The sequence below is a fragment of the Mauremys mutica genome, chromosome 3 (assembly GCF_020497125.1).
Source record: "Mauremys mutica isolate MM-2020 ecotype Southern chromosome 3, ASM2049712v1, whole genome shotgun sequence".
Lineage (NCBI taxonomy): Eukaryota > Metazoa > Chordata > Testudines > Geoemydidae > Mauremys > Mauremys mutica.
In genome coordinates, this window is record NC_059074.1 from 198,656,218 (window position 1) to 198,677,570 (window position 21,353).

The 21,353-nt window shown below is 42.2% G+C and overlaps 1 protein-coding gene across 10 annotated transcripts in view; it reads left to right on the forward strand.

Annotated features, from left to right (window-relative positions):
- Positions 1–14,786: 14,786 nt before the first annotated feature.
- Positions 14,787–21,353, forward strand: part of TASP1 (taspase 1) — a 155,353-nt gene continuing 148,786 nt past the window's right edge. For 2 of the 10 annotated variants that reach the window (XM_045011799.1, XM_045011801.1), the window contains exon 1: positions 17,060–17,097. The gene's annotated coding sequence lies outside the window, so the exon portion shown is untranslated. Of the gene's footprint in view, positions 14,867–17,032; positions 17,098–21,353 lie in introns of those variants that run through there. The other 8 variants (XM_045011800.1, XM_045011806.1, XM_045011803.1 and 5 more) reach the window with 8 other exon arrangements.

The window sequence follows — 21,353 nt, forward strand, 5'->3', positions numbered from 1 at the left end:
TCCCCTCTCCCCTAGCACCCTCATTCCCATTTAGGCCTGGCTCCACGTTGTCATCCCACTAACTCCTGTGTCCCCTCCCCCACTAGCCATTCTGAACCCAAGTCTGAGCGACTCCCCAGCAGCCCCATGTGTCCTGCTCTGTCCATTTCCCCCCATATCCAGTGCCTCCTCACCTGGCCCTGTGGGCAGGGCACTGTGAGGAAGGCAACCTCTACCCTCTCCCTCTTTGCTGCTGGTTGCGCCCGCCCACGAGTCAGCTACCATCTCTTTTGATGCCATATCAGCCCCTGATGGGCAAAAGGTGTAATTACAGCATATCCCCTCTAGCAGCTTCCCTTCGCCTCCCAGTGAGAATCAATGATTCTGCGGGGGCGGGGGGGGGGGGAAATCTCTGGGGGACATTTATTCTGCACTTGCACAGTGGCACAGAATTCCCCCAGGCATAAGTAAGTTTATGGAAATCAGAAAAATTGGAGTTACAGAGATAAATCTGGTCCAAAGTTCCCCTACACCCCCATTTTTTTTTAAACCACAGAGTGTAATTTTTCCTAGTTATCTGTAGAGGAATGTTGCTCCAAAGATCCCAGTAAGGGCCCAATCCTGACATCCCTATATAAGCAACACTCCCAGTGACTCCAATGAAAATGGAATTTTGCCTTCTAAAGGAATGTACAGTCAGGCATTGATGTTACACCAGTGCATCCCCTTAATGTAGATGTGCGGCACTAGTATAAAGTGGGGGTTATTTTAGTGCTCCGTAACCCAGTAACATACTAAAATAAAATGCATTAGTTTAAACCCTGCTCTGTCCCCATGCACTAGGTCTACATTAGTGCCCAGCTGAAGTTAGAGGTACAGATTTCCTTAGTGTAGATAGAACCAAAAATAATTCTTAAGCAACTTCTTTATGAAAAGAAAGTAACTAAACTACTCTAATTACAGATAAAACAAGGACAAGAGGTAGGGGAACAAGAAGAGAAAGATGTCTCAGTGAGTATTAAACCTCTAGATCAGGTAAGTTGCCATTGAACTAAATTGTCTAAACTATCTGATGTTTGGTTTTGGAATGAGTTTCTTTTTATTGTATGTTTTTAAAGAGGCTCTCATGCAATTTAAAATACTCTGATAGTTTTCATCCTTCACAAAAATAAGCATGTTCAACATAGTGTTATGATGATCCCATTGCGGTCTGTGAAAGCTGTGTTTAAGCACTCAGTGCCAAGCCAAGATGATTCCTTTCTTTTACAAGTGTTCAGAAAAATTCCTATTCATTTCAAGATTCTTCCTGTATTCTTTCAAATCAAGTTTTCAGCATTGTTGCCCACTGAACTTCACCTGGCTGTGTTTCAAGCACATTTTTTCCTCTCTCTCCATATTGTATATGAAATCTTTTATTTCCTTAGTACAAAAAAATGAGAATGTAATCTTCACCCTGTTGAAGTCAATGGGAGCATTGCCACTGACTTCAGTGGGGCCAGAAATTCGCCTCACACTTGAAAAATGTCCTCATACTTTTTACTACTTGTACTTCCTCTAGAACAATTACATATTAAATACATCTGTAGTCAACTGATTTTAGGTGCAGAAGAAACTTCTAATGTGTAACTCTAAATACAAAATGCATTATTCTAAATCATCGTGTCTCAGAGCGACTGAAGAAGGGGGAATGTTTCAGTTTGCTTAGTTTATGCATTTGTCAACACTGTGTCTACAGCCCATTTTGCTCTTTCCCTCATTGCTAGTCAGTTCATCAGTTTTCTCTGGGGGCTAGTCTACACTGGCATGCTAAATTGGTGCTGCTGAGATCGATGCAGCGGCGTCAATTTAGCGGGTCTGGTGAAGATGTGATAAGTCAATGGCAGAGCACTCTCCCATCGGTTTCACTACTCCACCTCCCTGAGAGTCAGTGGGAGAGCGTCTCCTGCCAACATAGCTCGGTGTAGATACCACGTTAAGTCGATGTAAGATATGTTACTAGGGGTGGTGGTGGTTTTTTCCCACCCCAAGCAGCATAATTTACATCATCTTAAGTGGAATTATAGATAGACCAGACCTGTGTATTGATACTTCGCATGGTATCAAGGCTCAGAAACACTTAAAAATACAAACGCTTGCAGAACACCAAATACTGAAAGGGGAACACAGGGAAGAATGGTATGATCTTCAAGTAGAAATCATCTAGCTGCAAATTAAATTTTAGGCTACAATCTTGCAGGCCCATGTGGAGCCCCACTGATCATAGAATCATAGGACTGGAAGGGACCTTGAGAGGTCATCTAGTTCAGCCCCCGGCACTCATGGCAGGACTAAGTATTATCTAGACCATTCCTGATAGGTGTTTGTCCAACCTGCTCTTAAAAATCTCCAATGATGGAGATTCCACAATCTCCTGAAGGCAATTTATTCCAGTGCTTAACCACTCTGACAGTTAGGAAGTTTTCCCTAATGTCCAACCTAAACCTCCCTTGCTGCAATTTAAGCTGCTTGTCCTGTCCTCAGGGGTTAAGAAGAACAACTTTTCTCCCTCCTCCTTGTAACAACCACTTATGTACTTGAAAACGGTTATGTCCCCTCTCAGTCTTCTCTTTTCTGGACTAAACAAACCCAATTTTTTCAATCTTCCTTCATAGGTCATGTTTTCTAGACCTTTTATCATTTTTGTTGCTCTTCTCTGGACTTTCTCCAATTTGTCCACATCTTTCCTGAAATGTGGTGCCCAGAACTGGACACAATACTCCAGTTGAGGCCTAATCAGCATGGAGTAGAGTGGAAGAATTACTTCTCATGTCTTGCTTACAACACTCCTGCTAATACATCCAACAATGATGTTCACTTTTTTTGCAACAGTGTTACATTGTTGACTCATATTTAGTTTATGGTCCACTATGACTCCAGATTCCTTTCCGCAGTACTTCTTCCTATGCAGTCATTTCCCAGTTTGTATGTGTGCAACTGATTGTTCCTTCCTAAGTGGAGTACTTTGCATTTGTCCTTATTGAATTTTATCCTATTTACTTCAGACCATTTCTCCAGTTTGTCCAGATCATTTTGAATTTAAATCCTATCCTCCAAAGCACTTGCAACCCCTTCCAGCTTGGTATCATCACAAACTTTATAAGTGTATTCTCTATGCCATTATCTAAATCATTGATGAAGATATTGAATAGAACCGGACCCAGAAGTGATCCCTGCAGGACCTCACTCGTTATGCCCTTCCAGCATGACTGTGAACCACTGATAACTACTCTCTGGGAACGGTTTTCCCACCAATTTTGCACCCACCTTGTAGTAGCTCTATCTAGGTTTCATTTCCCTAGTTTGTTTATGAGAATGTCATGTGAGACAGTATCAAAAACTTTACTAAAGTCAAGATATACCACGCCTACTGCTTCTTCCCTATCCACAAGGCTTGTTACCCTGTCAAAGAAAACTATCAGGTTGGTTTGACACGGTTTGTTCTTGACAAATCCATGCTGTTACTTATCACCTTATTATCTTTTAGATCAGGGATGGGCAAACTTTTTGGCCTGAGGGCCACATCTGGGTATGGAAATTGTATAGCGGACCATGAATGCTCATGAAATTGGGGGTTGGGGTGCGGGAAGGGGTGAGATCTCCAGCTGGGGGTGCGGGCTGGAGATGAGGGGTTGAGGGTGCAGGAGGATCCTCCAGGCTGGGACCAGGGGGTTTGGAGGGCAGGAGGGGGATCAAGGCTGGGGTCAGGGGCGCAGGAGAGGGTCAGGGGTGCAGGCTCCAGGTGGCGCTTACCTCTAGCAGCTTCCAGAAGTAGTGGCATGTCCCCCACCAGCTCCTATGCAGATGCGTGGCCAAGCAGTTCTGTGCACTGCTTCATCCGCAGGCGCCGCCCCAGCAGCTCCCATTGGCCGTGGTTCCCAGCCAATGGGAGCTGTGGGGGCCGTGCTTGGAGTGGGGGGCAGTGTGTGGAGCCCCCTGGCTGCCCCTATGTGTAGGAGCCAGAGGGGGGACATGCCACTGCTTCCAGAAGCTGCACAGAGTGGGTCAAGCCCCCGACCCCACTCCCCAGCGGGAGCTCGAGGGCCAGATTAAAATGTATGGAGGGCCGAATGCGGCCCTCGGGCTGTAGTTTGCTCACTCCTGTTCTAGATGTTTGCAAATTGATTGCTTAATTATTTGCTCCATTATCCTTCCGGGTACAGAAGTTAAGCTGACTGGTCTGTAATTCCCCAGGTTGTCCTTATTTCCCTTTTTATAGATTAGCACTATATTTGCCCTTTTCTAGTCTTCTGGAATCGCTCCTATCTTCCATGACTTTTCAAAGATAATCGCTAATCGCTCAGATATCTCCTCAGTCAGCTCCTTGACTATTCTAGGCTGCATTTCATCAGGCCCTGGTGACTTGAAGACATCTAACTTGGCTAAGTAATTTTTAACTTGTGTGTTTTCCTATTTTAGCCTCTCATCCTATCTCATTTTTACTGGCATTCACTATGCTAGATGTCCAATCACCACCAACCTTATTAGTGAAAGCCGAAACAAAGAAGTCATTAAGCACCTCTGCCATTTCCACATTTTCTGTTATTATTTTCTCCCTCTCATTGAGTAACAGGCCTACCCTGTCCTTGGTCTTTCTCTTGCCTCTAATGTATTTGTGGAATCTTTTCTCGTTACCCTTTATGTCTCTAGCTAGTTTGATCTCATTTTGTGCCTTGCTCTTTCTAATTTTGTCCCTACATACTTGTGTTATTTGTTTATATTCATCCTTTGTAATTTGACCTAGTTTCCACTTTTTGTAGGACTCTTTTTTGATTTTTAGATCATTGAAGATCTCCTGGTTAAGCCAGGGTGGTCTCTTCCCATACTTCCCATCTTTCCTATGCAGTGGGATAGTTTGATCTTGTGCCCTTAATAATGTCTCTTTGAAAAAACTGCCAACTGTCTTCAATTTTTTTTCCCCTTAGACTTGCTTCCCATGGGATCTTATCTACAACTCCCTGAGTTAGCTACAGTTTGCCTTCTTGAAGTCCATTGTCTTTATCTTGCTGCTCTCCTCTCTCCCTCCTACCATTCCTTAGAATCATGAACTATATTATTTCATGATCACTTTCACCCAAGCTGCCTTCCACTTTCAAATTCTCAACCTGATGTCAATGAAGTTCTCTGCACTGGGTCTGTTCACAGAGTTTATTGCAGGACTATTAACATCAAAATAGGTGAAAACCTGTAAACTATGCTTATCATCAGAGAACCACCATATTCTTCAATTCTAAAATGACTTTTTATTTTAGATAAAGGAAAACCAAATCCTAGAGACCAAAAATCTACTCTTAAAGAGAGTCCAGTAAGTGCATCTGTGCAAACCTCTGTGACAGTCTGTACTAAAATAAACACAAAATGGTTGCCTCTTTCTAGAGAGAACAAAGTTCTTGGAGTTCTGTACTTTTAGATCTCAGAAAAGGAAGCTTTAATGATTATATAAATACGTCACATCTACAAACTTTCTGGACTAAAATTAGTGCAAATCCCCCTCTGTAATAACCTATTAGGTGTTAGACCCTGGACCTAGGGAAACCAGATGTTCCGATTTTATAAGGACAGCACAGATATTTGGGGCTTTTTCTTATATAGGTGCCTATTTCCCCCCGCCCCCCTTTGTCCTGATTTTTCATGCTTGCTATCTGGTCGCCCTACCTGGACCTGTCAACATTAACTTTTCCAACTGTGTTTTTTTGTTGGTATAGATCTCATGGTTTAGGTTGAGTTACCAGAAGGGTGGTCTCTTGTACTATTTTACATCTTGAGGAAGACTATAACTTTTTTGTTGATGTGAAAATTATCCCGATACCTATCATTACAAGCAGTTTTGTCAGTTGCGCAGCATAAATATCTTGGCTTTTTTTTTTTGTCTTTAAACATATGCTAGCCCCAATAAAAACAGGGAAAGAAGAACATACTGTGACTGGAATGATCAAAAGGAGGAATGCCCTACTGGAAGTGTACAATATATCTGAACACAATAAGGAGAACTTGTATTTGGACTAAACTGTTACATATGAATAACTGCAGGGAATAAAATAGGTTAAAAAAGTAACAAAAACAGTGGAGAATACATAAACAAGATCTTGTCTAAATGCCTAACTTAAATTAAGTGTGTTTTTAAACTGAATTAAGTTAAACCAGGGCAAGTTGGTGTGTAGACAAAACCTTAAAAAAAGATCTACACCTTCCAAAGCCACTAATATGTGACTGCATCAAATTAATTTCTTATAATGGAGGGATGTCAGTGAGAAGATAACTATGGCTATGTTTACACTTGGAGCGCCGGGTGTGATTCTCATTCACTTAATGTGCTAAAAACAGTAGGGTAGCCATGGCAGCACAGGCAGTGGCGAGCAGCAGCATGAATAGCTGCCCTAAATACGTACCCGGGGGTCCAGCTGGTTTGTAGTTTGGGCGGCTAGGTGGCTTGCTACCTTGGCTACACTACTATTTTTAGTGCACTAACTTGATGACAGCTAATGTGAGTATGCTCTACTTGAAGTGCAGACATAGCCTAAACTTAAGGGAGGCCAGTATATCTTTGCTATGCAGATACTGTAGCTCCAATCTCCACAGATTGAAAACAAAACCAGATTTACTGCTGGTGACCATTTTGGCAACAGATGACTATTTCAATAAAAACAAAGCTTCTAAGCTCAAATTTCTTGTGCTTTTGGTTTGGCCCCTATCTAGTAACAACTGTGAAAACTGGCCTAGGAAAGAACACAAGCACATTCAGTTAGAATCTTTTGAGATGTTATGGAACATGCATTGGAAAGAACAACGCAGAGTACAAAGAATGCTATTTAGCCAGATCCAGGAAAGGATGCTGGAGTATTTGCCTCCTGTAAAGAGATTGATTATCTGGAGAAAGTATTTCCAGTTGGCTGAATGTCAGGGAAGAGGCCCGTTCATGTGCAAAGGAAGCAGCAACCCTGCCTGGACAGGACTGCAGGTTTATTTATGCTACTTGAAAAGATCACCCTGTCTTTCAGCAGGGATCATAATTCAGTATCTGAAATGATGAATTCTAGTCCCCGTTCAGGTGCCCTTCTCCTTTCTGATGTGATCATTCCAATAAGCAACTTATTGTCCCTATTATTGGTGCATGCAGTCTGTTTGCACGCTCCTTGGAACTGAGTTATAAGGGACCTAAGCTAGAGTGTAGTGGTTCAGATGGGCCTAAAACCTGATATCCTTACTCAGCTTTTACTCCATCCCTTCCCAGGCACACTCCCACGAAAATCCCTATGGGTGCCCTAAATTGATTCCCTGTGTGTGGTGGCTGGCATCTGGCTGCCTCTATGAGTCCCCTCCGTTCTTTTACCCATGCTTATACCCTTCCCTCCTCTTCCTGCATCTATGTTGTTGCCTCCTAGTTCCATCCCATCGGTCCAGAATCACTGGAGCACATTGCATGCTGGCTCCAGCTCCTCTTGCCCCTAATACATGTCCCCAGCTTTGGAAAGCCCCCTCTTGTAAAGTGGGGAGAAAAGTGGCTTTGATTGGTGATGCTTCCCCTGCACGGGCAGATTCTGCCATTATCTGACTACAGGAAACATTGAAGTGACACAAATGGGACGTAACTAGGACTGAGGTTTATGTACTTCTTCCAGAATAAATCTTCCTTGTTTATTGCATCCATAGGCTGTTTTAACAGGTAGAATTCCAGATTCATAATATAACATGAAGGAAAATAGCATTATCACTTTATGCAGACACATAATGATATATATGGAACTATCTTGCTTGTATGTTAAACAGTTACTGCACTGATGAAAATATAAAAAACAGGCTTCATGTACCATGGCAATTCTAAATCAATCAAGAGTTTTATTTATTTAAGAAGTCTTCACTTACAAATCCCAAAAGTGTTACAAAGCCTTATATTGGGCAGATTGTACGTATCTTTCAGAGGTATCGTGATGTGGCTGTGAAAAAGGCTATTGCAATCCTAGGATGCATCAGGTGAGGTATTTCCAGTAGAGATAGGGAAGTGTTATTGCCATTATACAAGGCACTGGTGAGAACTCATTTGGAATATGGTGAGCAATTCTGGTGTCCCATGTTTAAGAAACTGCAACAGACGCAGAGAAGAGCTACTAGGATGATCAGAGGATGGAAAACCTACCTTCAGAGGAGAGGCTCAAAGTGCTTGTTGTGTTTAGCCTAACCAAATGAAGGCTATGGAGAGATATGATTGCTTTCTATAAATATAGCAGAGGGATAAATCCCAGGGAGGGAGAGGAGTTATTTAAATTAAGCACTAACATAGATACAAGAATAAACAGATATGAACTGTCCATCAACAAGTTTAGGTTTGAAATTAGATGAAGGTTTCTAACCATCAGAGGAGTGAAGTGCTGGAACAGCCTGCCAAGTGAGCAGCAGGGACAAAGTCCTCACTGGCTTCAAGACTGAGCTTGTTAAGTTTCTGAAGGGGATAGTATGATGAGACTGTCTGCAATGGTATGTAGACAACCTGCGACTGCTAGTAGCAAACATCCCCAGTGGCTGATAATGGGACATAAGATGGAGCGGGTTCTGAGTTACTACAGAGAATTTTTTCCCAGGAGTCTGGTTGGTGAGTCATGCTGAAATGTTCAGGGTCCAATTGACTGCCATATTTGGGTTAGGGAGGAATTTTCCCCTGGGTCAGATTGGCATAGACCCTGGATGTTTTTTTCCTTCCTTTGCAACATGGATCACGGGTCACTTGCAGGTTTAAACTAGTGTAAATGGTGGATTCTTTGTAACTTGAAGTGTTTAAATCATGATTTGAGGGCTTCAGTAACTCAGCCAAAAGTTATGGGTCTAATACATGAGTGGGTAGGCAAGATTCTGTAGCCAGAAATGTGCAAAAGGTCAGACTAGATGATCATGCTAGTCCCTTCTGCCCTTGAAGTCTGAGTCTAAATACAGTAACTCCTCACTTAAAGTCATCCCGGGTTAACATTGTTACGTTGCTGATCAATTAGGGAACATGCTCGTTTAAAGTTGCGCAATGGTCCCTTCTAACGTCGTTTGGCAGCTGCCTGCTTTGTCCATTGCTTGCAGGAAGAGCAGCCTCTGGCAGCTAGCTGGTGGGGGCTTGGAACCAGGGTGGACCGGCAGGCCCCCATCAGCTCCTTGCTCTCCTAAGTTCCCTGTCAATTGGATATCAATTGCTGGCAGTTCAGCTGTCCCTCCCCACACTGCCATGTGTGCTCCTGCCCTCTGCCTTGAAGCTGCTCCCCAAGACTCCTGATTGCTGTGTGGGGGGGGGAAGGGAGAAAGAAGGGGGCTGTCAGGGTGTCCTCCCCCCCTTCTCCTGCATCCTGCTTACCCCATCTTCCACAGATCGGGGGGACACATGACAGGGCTCAGGACAGAGGGAGCTTGCTGGCAGCAGCTGCGTCTCAGCAAAATGATCTAATTAACAAGGCAGTATACTTAAGAATAGGGTCAGCATACTTATAGGGGAAATGGGCATCTCTCTCTCTCTCTCTCTCTCACACACACACAGTGTGTGTCTCTGTCTGCAATGCTGTCTCCCCTCCCTCCATTCCTGCTGCCTAGCAGAGTGTGAGAGTTAACTCTTGAGGGCTCAGCCAATTGCTAGTTCATCATTTAGCAGTAAGGCATTTGCTGGGAAATATCCCACCCTCTGACTCCTCCACCTCAACCAAGCTTCACAATCAGGGCCGCCGAGAGCGGGTTTGGGCCCCGGTGAAAAATTTTTTTCCAGCAAGGGCGGACTGGCTAAAAATCTTTACATGGGATTTGTATTGATGTGCAAAAAAACCCAAACCAAATATGCCCTGCCTGGTATACACATGAAACATGGAATAGGAAAAGAAAACATTTATTCTTAAAGAACATATAAAAAGAAAAATTTAAAGAACATATAAAAAACTTAAATCAAAATCACATATATCACATTATTATAATTCACATTGCAGTAAATACTCACAAAATGCAATCTCACAAATTGCAACTTTTTGCAAATTGCAACACTTGTATAATGCAACATATTTAAAATTAACTACTTGCAAAATGCAACTGCTTTTTGTTTTTCACTAGAATGCTAAATTTTTAATTTTTATAATTTTGAATGAGATCTTGTTTATTTGAAAACTAAGAGAAAATACAGTTAGAAATATTTTAAAAAATAAATTGTATTTTTTGTAAAATATATATGTAGGCCATTTAACCTTTTGTAATGAAAGAATAACTAAAAAAATTAAAATACATGCTTTATCATAATAAAATAAAATTGTACCCAAAATTCCCAAATTGCAACTTTATTCATAAAAAGCTACATTTTTAAAACAATCGATTCAGGAAAGTTGCATTTTGTGAAATTTACTGTATCATATTTATATCAGTGGAGCTTTAAGAGCTTTGTGATTTTCAAATAAATCAGTAACTTCAAAGAAATCGCATTTTCTCGCTAATTCAGCCTCAACTGACAGTAACCTAAATCTGCCAATCAATTTTGGGCCACTGTAGACCTTAACATGTCTTTTATTCTAGAAAGACAACTGAAAGAGCGTTCTGCTTGAGCCACTGTTACTGGTATGGTGCAGTATTAAAGCAACGATTATGTTTGGAAAAATAATTTCAAGTTTTAATTGTCTTAGTTTATTCAAAAGGTTTATTGGCGAAAGAAAATTTTCTTGCAAATTTGATTTATATACTGCCTTAGGATGTATTAGCTCATCACAAATATTTTCACTAATACCCTGTTCATAATTACTTTGCAGTTTTTTTTGCCTTTTCTAGAATTTTTTCATCCTCTAATTTGTGGAATTTCCATAAAACGCTGAATAAAGAATTTATTGCTTTTGCCGCTTCAAATCATGTTGTCATATTGTCAATAACAGTGTCCAAAAGAACATTAAATACATTGCACTTGAATCTCTCTTCTGGGCTTGAGTTTAAGGATTCTTCAATTATTGTCAATTCGTCAGATTTTCTTTTCCTTTTTCTTTGTCGTATTATCGTAAACTCAGCCTGCATACCTAAATTTTCAGCGACTAGCTTGCATTCATTTAAGATGGACTGCCAACTATTTCTGATTGTTTCCAAATCATCCAGAAGACTGAAAAGATTTTCAACTTCGACATTGATTGTAGTCTTCTGTGCTTGTAAAACAGTGCTTATATAAATGATAGCTGTATTATAATTATTTTAAATTCACTGCAATATAAAATAAATGTATGATCTCATTTTATGTTAATAAATATAATGTTCATACCTGTAGTGAATATTAAGATCCTAATGACTAATATCAATAATCACCCAGGATTGTATCACACAACAACTTTGTATTTGCAGTGTTCACTTTGAAAACATACAAATGCGACTGTGCATAATAAGATGAGACTGCACTGTCATACTGTCAAAGCGCAGAAGCGAATGTTCGTATAGAGTCGGAAATACTTGGAAATGCTCGGTTCCTGGCACAAGTTTGCAAGCCGTTATTCAGAATTGTGCATGCACTGAACATGAAATATATATTTTGTTAATAATTACATTAAAATATAATTATATTCTGTTCTTAATATCTAATTAATAGTTCTTTGGTTGATTAGAGTCTATATTGGCCGACTGACAGAATTTTGTATATCATTATTATTTCCTTTGAAATTCACCAGTTTTACAATGAATGTCAAAAACAATCGACAAATAACGATACTACTCAAAGACAAAAACATATGCAACATAGTTGGGCCTGGGCCCCCTTCCAGACCACAGGGCCCTGGTAATTTGTACCGGCTTCCCCGCTCCTTTGTCGGCCCTGTTCACAATCATCATCACTGTGTACCAGTATTAAACTGTTTGTTTAAAACTTATACCGTGTGTGTGTGTCTGGTGAAAAAAATTTCCCTGGAACCTAACCCCCTCATTTACATTCATTCTTATGGGGAAATTGGATTTACTTAACATCGTTTTGCTTAAGGACGCATTTTTCAGGAACATAATTACAACGTTAAGTGAGGAGTTACTGTACCTAAGCCAATCATCAATTTCTCTTCCTAATAGAAACAACCCACAAGACCGTGAATATCAGCTAACCACCTGGGTCAAAAAGCAGTAGCAATATCTTTACCTTTAACAACATTCTGTTCTTTATACTGTCCCTTCTCCAATATGACAGTCCAGGAAGAGGAAAGTCTTTTTGTGCATTTGTCACTGCTAACATGAAATCTGTTCAACTAATCTGGGAATGGGGAAGCAAAATGTATGCAACATGAGTGTGTACTGCACTCATCACTTTGTAATGTTCAATGCATCTTCATGCAAACCCCTTTCACCTTCATTCCTAATGTCTTGTCAACGTAGAACAATGTTCAGGAGGGCACATTCAACTGAAAACAAATCACATTGATTGAGGCCAAGCTGCTTGCTGTGATTGTGATCTTAAGGAGCTTAAAAAGAAGCAAAAGTACACAATAAACTTGCCAACAAGCTACGGGTTAGACCAGCTTTGCATGTACTCTGCAAGCAAAACAAAAACAAAAAAAAACACCCAAAAAAACTCTCTAGCCACCAGTCCAATGTAAGAGAAGACAAGATAGCTCAGCTAGCTCCTCATAGTCAGCATGTGGACAAAAGTGTATTTGTACAGCTGTATGAGACCACAAGGAGCCAGAGGCTAAAACTGGCCACTAGCAAAGTGCTGGCAGGCATATACTCTGAACATGTGTTTCTCTTTTAGGAGGATGGGCTGCAGACATGCTGTCCCTAAGGCCTGAGAGGCTACTCTCCATATGTCTGTACAACATCCCTGGTTTTAAGGTGCTGACAGCCAAATCACCCAGTAATATATCCTAAAAGGGCCCATGGGACTCAGTTTAATCTGTTCTAATCCAGGATTGGTTGTAAAGCCTAAATTCTATGAACAAGATGATTAAGCATGCAAAGATTTTTGGTTCCTGAATTGCACTTAGACTCATGTAAATAATGCAGAACACTTTTGTTGAACAGTAAGAGCCCCTGACAAAGGAGGGGGCCCTTAATTTCTGAAGAAAGGCTACATAACACATTCAGTGCCTTTGTAGTACTTAACTACCTTGGCAAGCCTCTTGAAAGGCATTACCTGAACAGACTTGTATTCAAAACCGAGACTAATAAAAGCGCATGCATTGTGCACAAGGAAAAAAACCAAACCAAACCAGGCAAAGCTCCCACATAATGTGTGTGCCATGCCTGAAGGGTCAGCTATAGGCACTGCAAACCTAGGGGAAATCGGCCAGGAAGAGCAATTTTCAACATTTTGCTGACAGGTGGTCATCTACTTACAGTAGAACCTCAGCATTACGACCACCTCGGGAATGGAAATTGTTCGTAACTCTGACAAAACATTATGGTTGTTCTTTCAAAAGTTTACAACTGAACATTGACTTAATACAGCTTTGAAACATTACTATGCAGAAGAAAAATTCTGCTTTCCCTTTTTAAAAAAATAGTTTACATTTAACACAGTACTGGGCTGTATTTGCTTTTTTTTTTTTTTGGGTCTTTGGTGCTGCCTGATCGCATACTTTTGGTTCCAAATGAGGTGTGTGGTTGACCCGTCAGTTTGTAACTCTGAGGTTCTACTGTACTAGGTTTGATGGGAGGCAGGAGATGGAGAGGCACCAAAGTGGAACAAGCTTGTGTCCACATCAAGCTGGGAAGACTCCCCACCTCCAGACAGGAACATAACAAGGGCCCTACTGGGTCAGACCAAAGGTCCATCTAGGCCAGCATCCTGTCTTCCAACAGTGGCCAGTGCCAGGTGCCCCAGAGGGAATGAGCAGAACAGGGAATCATCAAGTGAGCTATTCCCTGTCACCCATTCCCAGCTTCTGGCAAACAGAGGTTAGGGACACCATCCCGGCTAACAACCATTGATGGACCTATCCTCCATGAACTCATCTAGTTCTTTTTTGAACCCTGTTATGGTCTTGGCCCTCACAACAGCCTCTGGCAAGGAGTTCCACTGGTTGATTGTGTGTGTTGTGTGAAGAAATACCTGCTTTTATTTGTTTTAAACATGGAAACGGGCAAACGTGTCTATTTTGAAACAGGCTGAGCACCTGGAGAGGCTCCTGCAAACAAAGAGAAGCCAGAAATCTCAACACTGGGAACAATAATGTGTAAAACAGAGCGAGCGGCGTGTGACAGCGAGACGGGGCCCTGAATGAACGTGCCGGGCTTCCAGGGCAGGGAGCGCGGGATCCCTGCAAGAGGAGCCCTGGGGCGCGGGCTCGCAGACCCTGCTCCACTCCCCGAAGCAGGAGGAGAGCCCTTGGCCCCAGCCGAGCCTGTGGCGAACAGGGGGCGCCTCTCACCTAGTCCCTCCGCGCGGGCTTCAGCAGCAGCGCCCGGGGCTCGCTCCCTCTGACCAGGCCACGCCTCGGCAGCCTGTCCCAGGCCGGCCGCCGCTTCGGGAGCGATGACCCAGCGCGGAGAGCCAGGGCCGAGGAGCCCCGCAGCCGGGGAGGGAGAACCGCGGCCTCGGGCACGGCTCAGGCCTGGGGCTCGTAAGGGGTTAACGAACGGCGGCTCGGGCTGGCGGGAGAGACCGGCCGGTCGAGACCCTCGCAACCGCCTCCGCTCACCGCCGCTGCCCGGCCTGTGCGCAGCCCTTTAACACCTCCCCCGCCGCTCGCTATTGGCAGGGCTGCCACGGAGGGGGCGGGCGCAGGCGGTATTCGGACCCAGCCCGCCAATGGGCGCTCGGGCTGCGTCCGGCCTCTTCGTGTCACGTGACCGGCGTGGCCCACTGAGAGCCTGATGGGGGCGGGGCGGCGCCCCATCCCCGGGGCTGCCGGCGGTTGAGCGGTTCCGGGTGCGCGCGAGGCTGTGACCGCGGCGGGTGAGTGGCTCCCGCCCCGATTCTTCTAGCCGCGGGCCCCCACCCGCCCCCTCCTGCTTCCGGGCGGGGCTCGCTCGCCTCCGAGCGCTGCGGCGGCACCGGGCCGCTCTGGGTGGGGAGCCGAGCGCGGGCTCGAGTCGTCCGCCGGGCTGTGGCCCTGTGACATCACCATGAGAGAGTGGGACGTCACCTCGCTGGTCCCCCGGGGTCGTTGTGTGGTCACCACGTGGTGGTGTTCCCCTGTCGTCGTGGGGTGCGTTGCTATGGTGGCTCCTGCTGACGTCACGCTGGTGGTGGTGATGTCACAGGGGGTGGGTTATCCTAGCTAGAGAGTAGTGGTTGCTGTGATGTCACTGAGCGGCCTGATCTCCATCTACGCCCAGATTGGTACTGCGGGAACTGTGTGGTGTGAGGTTTAGGTAGTTCTAAGCTAAGGCCAAATCAGGAACGCCCAGCCTGCTTGGAGAGAGTTTGCACCAAAGCTTGTAACTAAATTTGCTTAGGAAACACCACCTCTGTGTGAGCGTTGTCATAAGTTCTTGTGGACGGCCTTGAAGTCTGAAGAGACCCATAGTTCTAGTCTGACCTCCCTGTATATCCTGGGTCCTAAAATGTCACCCGTCACCTCTGTAGCGCGCCCACTAATTTGTGTTTGGCTAAAGTACATCTTCCAGAAAGGCATCCAGTCGACACTTGAAGACAATCCAACACTTCACTTTTTCTAATGGTTAATAATGCTCCCTGTTAAAAACGTGTCTTTATTTCTAATGGTTAACCATATATAAATTGTTTCCTGTTGCTTTTGTTAGCCTCCAGTTTGGGAACAGGTTTTTCAAAAAGTGCATAATTGACTTTAGTAATATTAAATAATCTCTCATCACATCTAAATCATGATCTAATTTTGCTGTTAATTACTCTCAATATAAGAGTTCTTCCTTGACTATCTTTGTGGTTATTGCTTGTTTATGCCTAATCAAATTCTGCTTCAATTACTGCTACCTTCTTCTCGGTCTTCCTGATGCCCCTATTATCGTTATAGAGCCTGTTCAAAATACTGTTACTGAAAACTCTCCTTCTTGTCATTCAGTCCATATTACCTCTGTCTTCTAAATTAATTCACTAGTTTCTCTTTTCCCAGCATACCAAATTCTGACTTCATGTATTGAGTTCTAGGCCCTTCATAATTGCACTGTCTGAACTTGAGACCTTCTCTTGTATTGCATTTCCTCTGATCTATCGATGTCTGTCTTGAAGCTTCTGTTTCACTATGTCCAAATTTCTCCCATCTTCTTTCTTTGCCTCCTTACTTGTTGCTTGCTATGCTTGGAACAGCCTCTTGTTCCCTTTGTGCCAAATTACCATTGTCTTAGTTAAAATGCCTCCAAAAACTAACTCATAAATGTTGCACACGGGAACTGAGTTATATCTTAACAAAGAAGACGTACTTTAATTGTGTCATCAAGATATGGACATAACTTAATGTTTATTTTTCCTTTCACCATCCTTTCATGTTTGCTGCTCATTTGTCAAACGTACTTAGGTATCTATATAGCTCCCATCACTAGAGTGTTTATCACTAGATTGTAAATTCTTACAGGCAAGTGTTATGAACAAGTCAGAAGTAGGACATAAAAGCTGGCTAGTGCAATGTGGCAGCTTAACAACAGACCTCTTAAGTCTCCCATACAACTTGGGAGGCTCCTGTTTTTGAGTGCACCCTTGGGTGAAACTAGCGGTTGCTTGGGACCCCACAAGTGAGGGAAGCACTCTTGGCTGTGTCTCCATGGTTAGTCTCCTTTCTGCAGGATCTCTGTGGCTAGACTGCTTCAGGACATTAGTTGGAGTTCAGCCCCCAATGTGCTTGCAGCTGTAAAGATGGCTAAAGTGGTGCACTGTGGTGGTGGAGAGATTGAAGTTCATGCTTAGAGGAGAGCTGGAAAAGAGAATGTAGGAATTTAGACGGGAGAAGGGGATGGGGATAGGAACTTGTGGGGAGGGCAACTAGAACAGCTAGAATGGGAAAACTTTAAGAGGGTACATGTGGAGCTGGAGGTGGCGTTTGCGGGGAATAACGGGTATGACAGGTATAACAATTTGTAGATTTGATGTGGAAGTGAAGTTAAAAATTGAAAGATTTTTATGGAGATTGCACTGCTTTGTTTACAGCATAGGACATGCAAACTGGGGCGTTGTAGTGCTGGTATAAAATCTACAGCCTTTCAGATCTACAGGTGTGTAAATTTACAGTGTTTAAATGCATGTTGTTACATAGCTTAGGCCCAACATCCATCTTCCTCTATATTATTTGCAATCTGGAGAAGAATGTCCTTCAGGTTTTAATTACTGTAGCCTTGTTCTTAAAATACTGCTTTGTTCAAGTATTTTTTAAAAATATCCCTATTTATGAGGGATTCCAACAAAATGTATGTTCTTCCTTTGATGCTTCAGTGGGTCACCAGTACTCTTTCCAGTGCTCAGTTGCATCCATGCTTAATATTATGGTAGGGTGGATGTAAAGAAATAGCTAGTGGTTAGAAATGTATTTATGAGGTAACCCATCTGCAGCCCTCCTGCTCATTGTCATTTCCCTGGAGAAGAAATATGTCATCTTATGCCATTTAACATAGGGAGTATTTCTCACAAATGCTGTCCCCAGCAAGCAAACTGCAAGCCTGGGGACAAATGGGGCTATTCCTACATCTGTCTTTAGCGCCATTCAATTGTGCTGATAAACAAAACTGTCATAGTATTTACTTCCTAAAGTTAATTAGGGATGAAATGAGTTAATATACACAGAGGCCAAAATTAAGTATACGAATCTTTTTAAAAAAAATAAATTAGGGCTGTCAAGTGATTAAAAAAATTAATTGTGATTTAATCGCATTGTTAATAATAGAATACATTTATTTAAATATTTTGGGATGTTTTTCTACATTTTCAAATATTGATTTCAATTACAACACAATACAAAGTGTACAGTGCTCACTTTATATTTATTTTTTATTATAAATATTTGTGCAGTAAAAAACAAAAGAAATTGTATTTTTCAGTTCACCTCATACAAGTACTGTAATGCAATCTCTTTATCATGAAAGTTGAACTTACAAATGTAGAATTGTGTACAAAAAAAATGCACACAAACACAAAACAATGTAAAGCTTTAGAGCCTACAAGTCCACTCAGTCCTACTTCTTATTCAGCCAATCACTAAGACAAACAAGTGTGTTTACATTTGCAGGAGATAATGCTACCTGCTTCTTGTTTACAATATTACCTGAAAGTGAGAACAGGCGTTCGTATGGGACTGTCATAGCAGGCATCGCAAGATAATTATGTGCCAGATGTGCTAAGGATTCATATGTCCCTTCATCTTCAACCACCATGCTGATGATGGGTTCTGCTCGATAATGATCCAAAGCAGCGCAGACCGACGCATGTTCACATTCATCATCTGAGTCAGATGCTACCAGCAGAAGGTTGATTTTCTTTTTTGGTGGTTCGGGTTCTGTAGCTTCCGCATCAGAATGTTGCTCTTTTAAGATTTCTGAAAGCATGCTCTACACCTTGTCCCTCTCAGATTTTGGAAGATACTTCAAATTCTTGGGGCGAGTGCTGTAGCTATCTTTAGAAATCTTACATTGGTACCTTCTTTGCGTTTTGTCAAATCTGCACGAAAGTGTGCTTAAAATGAACAACATGTGTTGGGTCATCATCCAAGACTGCTGTAATAGGAAATACATGGCAGAATGTGGGTGTAAAAGAGCAGGAGACATACTATTCTCCTCCAATGAGTTCAGTCAAAATTTAACACTTTTTTTTTTTTAAAACAAGCGTCATCAGCATGGAAGCATGTCTTCTGGAATGGTGGCCAAAGCATGAAGGGGTATATGAATGGTTAGCATATCTGGCACATAAATACCTTGCAATACCGGCTACAAAAGTGCCATTCAAATGCCTGTTCTCACTTTCAGGTGACATTGTAAATAAGAAGCAGGCATTATCTCCCGTAAATGTAAACAAACTTGTTTGTCTTAGTGATTGGCAGAATAAGAAGTAGGACTGAGTGGACTTGTAGACTCTAAAGTTTTACATTGTTTTGTTTTTGAATGCAATTATGTAACAAAAAAATCTACATTTATATGTTGCACTTTCATGATAAAGAGATTGCATTACGGTACTTTTAGGTGAATATACTATCTCTTTTGTTTATCATTTGACAATGCAAATATTATTAAAAATAATAATATAAAATGATCACTGTACACTTTGTTTTCTGTTATAATTTAAATTATTTGAAAATGTAGAAAAACTTCCCAAAATATTTAATAAATTTCAATTTGTATTCTGTTGTTTAACAGTGCGATTAAAACTGTGATTAATCGTGATTAATTTATTTTGAGTTAATCACGTGAGTTAACTGCGATTAATTGACAGCCCTAAAATAAACTATTTCATGACATCTTCTCTGTGCATTCAGTACCTTATCAAAACATAACTGCTAATAAACATTTGTATAAGAGAGGGTAAGTATCAGTCTCGTTAGCAATGAGAACTATGCCCATGAGGTCAGTAGGGTTAAACATGTTATACGCTAGTGGTGAACCTAGCCCAGAGTTTCACTGTTCCTAGTCCCACAGTTTGGCAATTTTAAATGCATTAGTGCTGGCTAGTTGTTGGAGTTGGGACTACAGCATTACTGAATTGCTGTGTACTTGGCTAACTGCTTAACCTCGCTGAATCTCTGCCAGTTTGTAAAAGGGAAATATCTACCTCTCAGGATAGTGTGAGCTGTGTATCTTTAATACAGTAACTCCTCACTTAATGTTGTAGTTATGTTCCTGAAAAATGCGACTTTAAGCGAAATGATGTTAAGCGAATCCAATTTCCCCATAAGAATTAATGTAAATGGGGAAGGTTAGGTTCCAGGGAAACTTTTTTCACCAGACAAAAAAATGTATATTTTTTTATATATACACACAGTATAAGTTTTAAACAAGCAATTTAATACTGTTCACAGCTATGATGATTGTGAAGCTTGGTTGAAGTGGTGAAGTTAGAGGGTGGAAGAGGGTGGGATATTTCCCAGGGAATGCCTTACTGCTAAATCAGTGGTTCTCCAACTTTTGTACTGGTGACCCCTTTCACATAGCAAGCCTCTGAGTGCGACCCCTCCATATAAATTAAAAATACTTTTTAATATGTTTAACACCATTATAAATGCTGCAGGCAAAGCAGGGTTTGGGGTGGAGGCTGACAGCTTGTGACCCTCCATGTAATAACCTCATGACCCTCTGAGGGGTCCTGACCCCCAGTTTGAGAACCCCTGTGCTAAATGATGAACTAGCACTCGGCTGAGCTTTCCAGGGTTAACAATTGTTAATGTAGCCTTTTACTCTACAAGGCAGCAGGAATGGAGGGGAGGGGAGATAGCATAGCAGACAGAGACAGACAGACACCTTGTGTGTGTGGGGGAGAGAGAAATGCACACTGCCCCTTTAAATAAGCTGACCCACTCTTAAGTGCATTGGCTTTTCAAGTGGATCAGGAAGTTGAGAGAGCAGCTGCTGCCCCAAGCTCTCTCTGTCTCTCTCTGTCCCTGTTCCCACCCTGCTCTATATGGAGAAGAAGGGGTAAGCGGGATGTAGGAGCACGGGGGGAGGGGGAACACCCTAACATTAGCCCCTCTTCCTCCCCCCACCCCACTCCTGCACAGCAAGCAGGAGGCTCAGGGAGCAGCTCCAAGGCAGAGGGCAGGAGCAGCACATGGCAGTGGGGAGGAGGGATAGCTGCAACTGCTAGCCTGCTGGCAGCTGCTGCACAGGGAACTTAGGGGAGCGGGAAGCTGATGAGGGGGCTGCCAGTCCACCCTGGTTCCAAGCCCCCACCAGCCAGCTGCAACAGGCTGCTCTTCCTGCAAGCAGTGGGCAAAGCAGGCGGCTGCCAAACGAGGATGTTAGAAGGGAGCACTGCGCAACTTTAAACAAGCATGTTTCCTAATTGATCAGCAGCCTAACAACGAAACAACGTTAACCGGGATGACTTTAAGTGAGGAGTTACTGTACTTAATATCTGGATGAATATATTATTGTATAACAGTATTCTGATGCAGTAAAAATACTTTAAATTATTTAAACCATTTTTAATTAGCTGTGCTGTAAGTTTTTGTTTTTTTTCCCTCCAAAATATTTAACAAAGCTTACGAAGCAATATGAAATTTTACACTTATTTTTAATTAAGTAATAAAATTCCAATAAAATGACTTGGATACTCCAACTATTGGTTACATAAATGATTATTTAAACAAAAAAATACATTTATTAAAAATTGATAAACTATGTTAAGGCCTGAATGTATTATAATGTATTAATCAATTTAATAAAAATATGAAGCAGAAAATGTTTGTTGAAGTTTTAAAGAAAATCAAACTTCTGTATTGGTAGAAGTCTTTGGATAAGCACCTGGAATAGGAGTATGTTGAAGTGCTAAT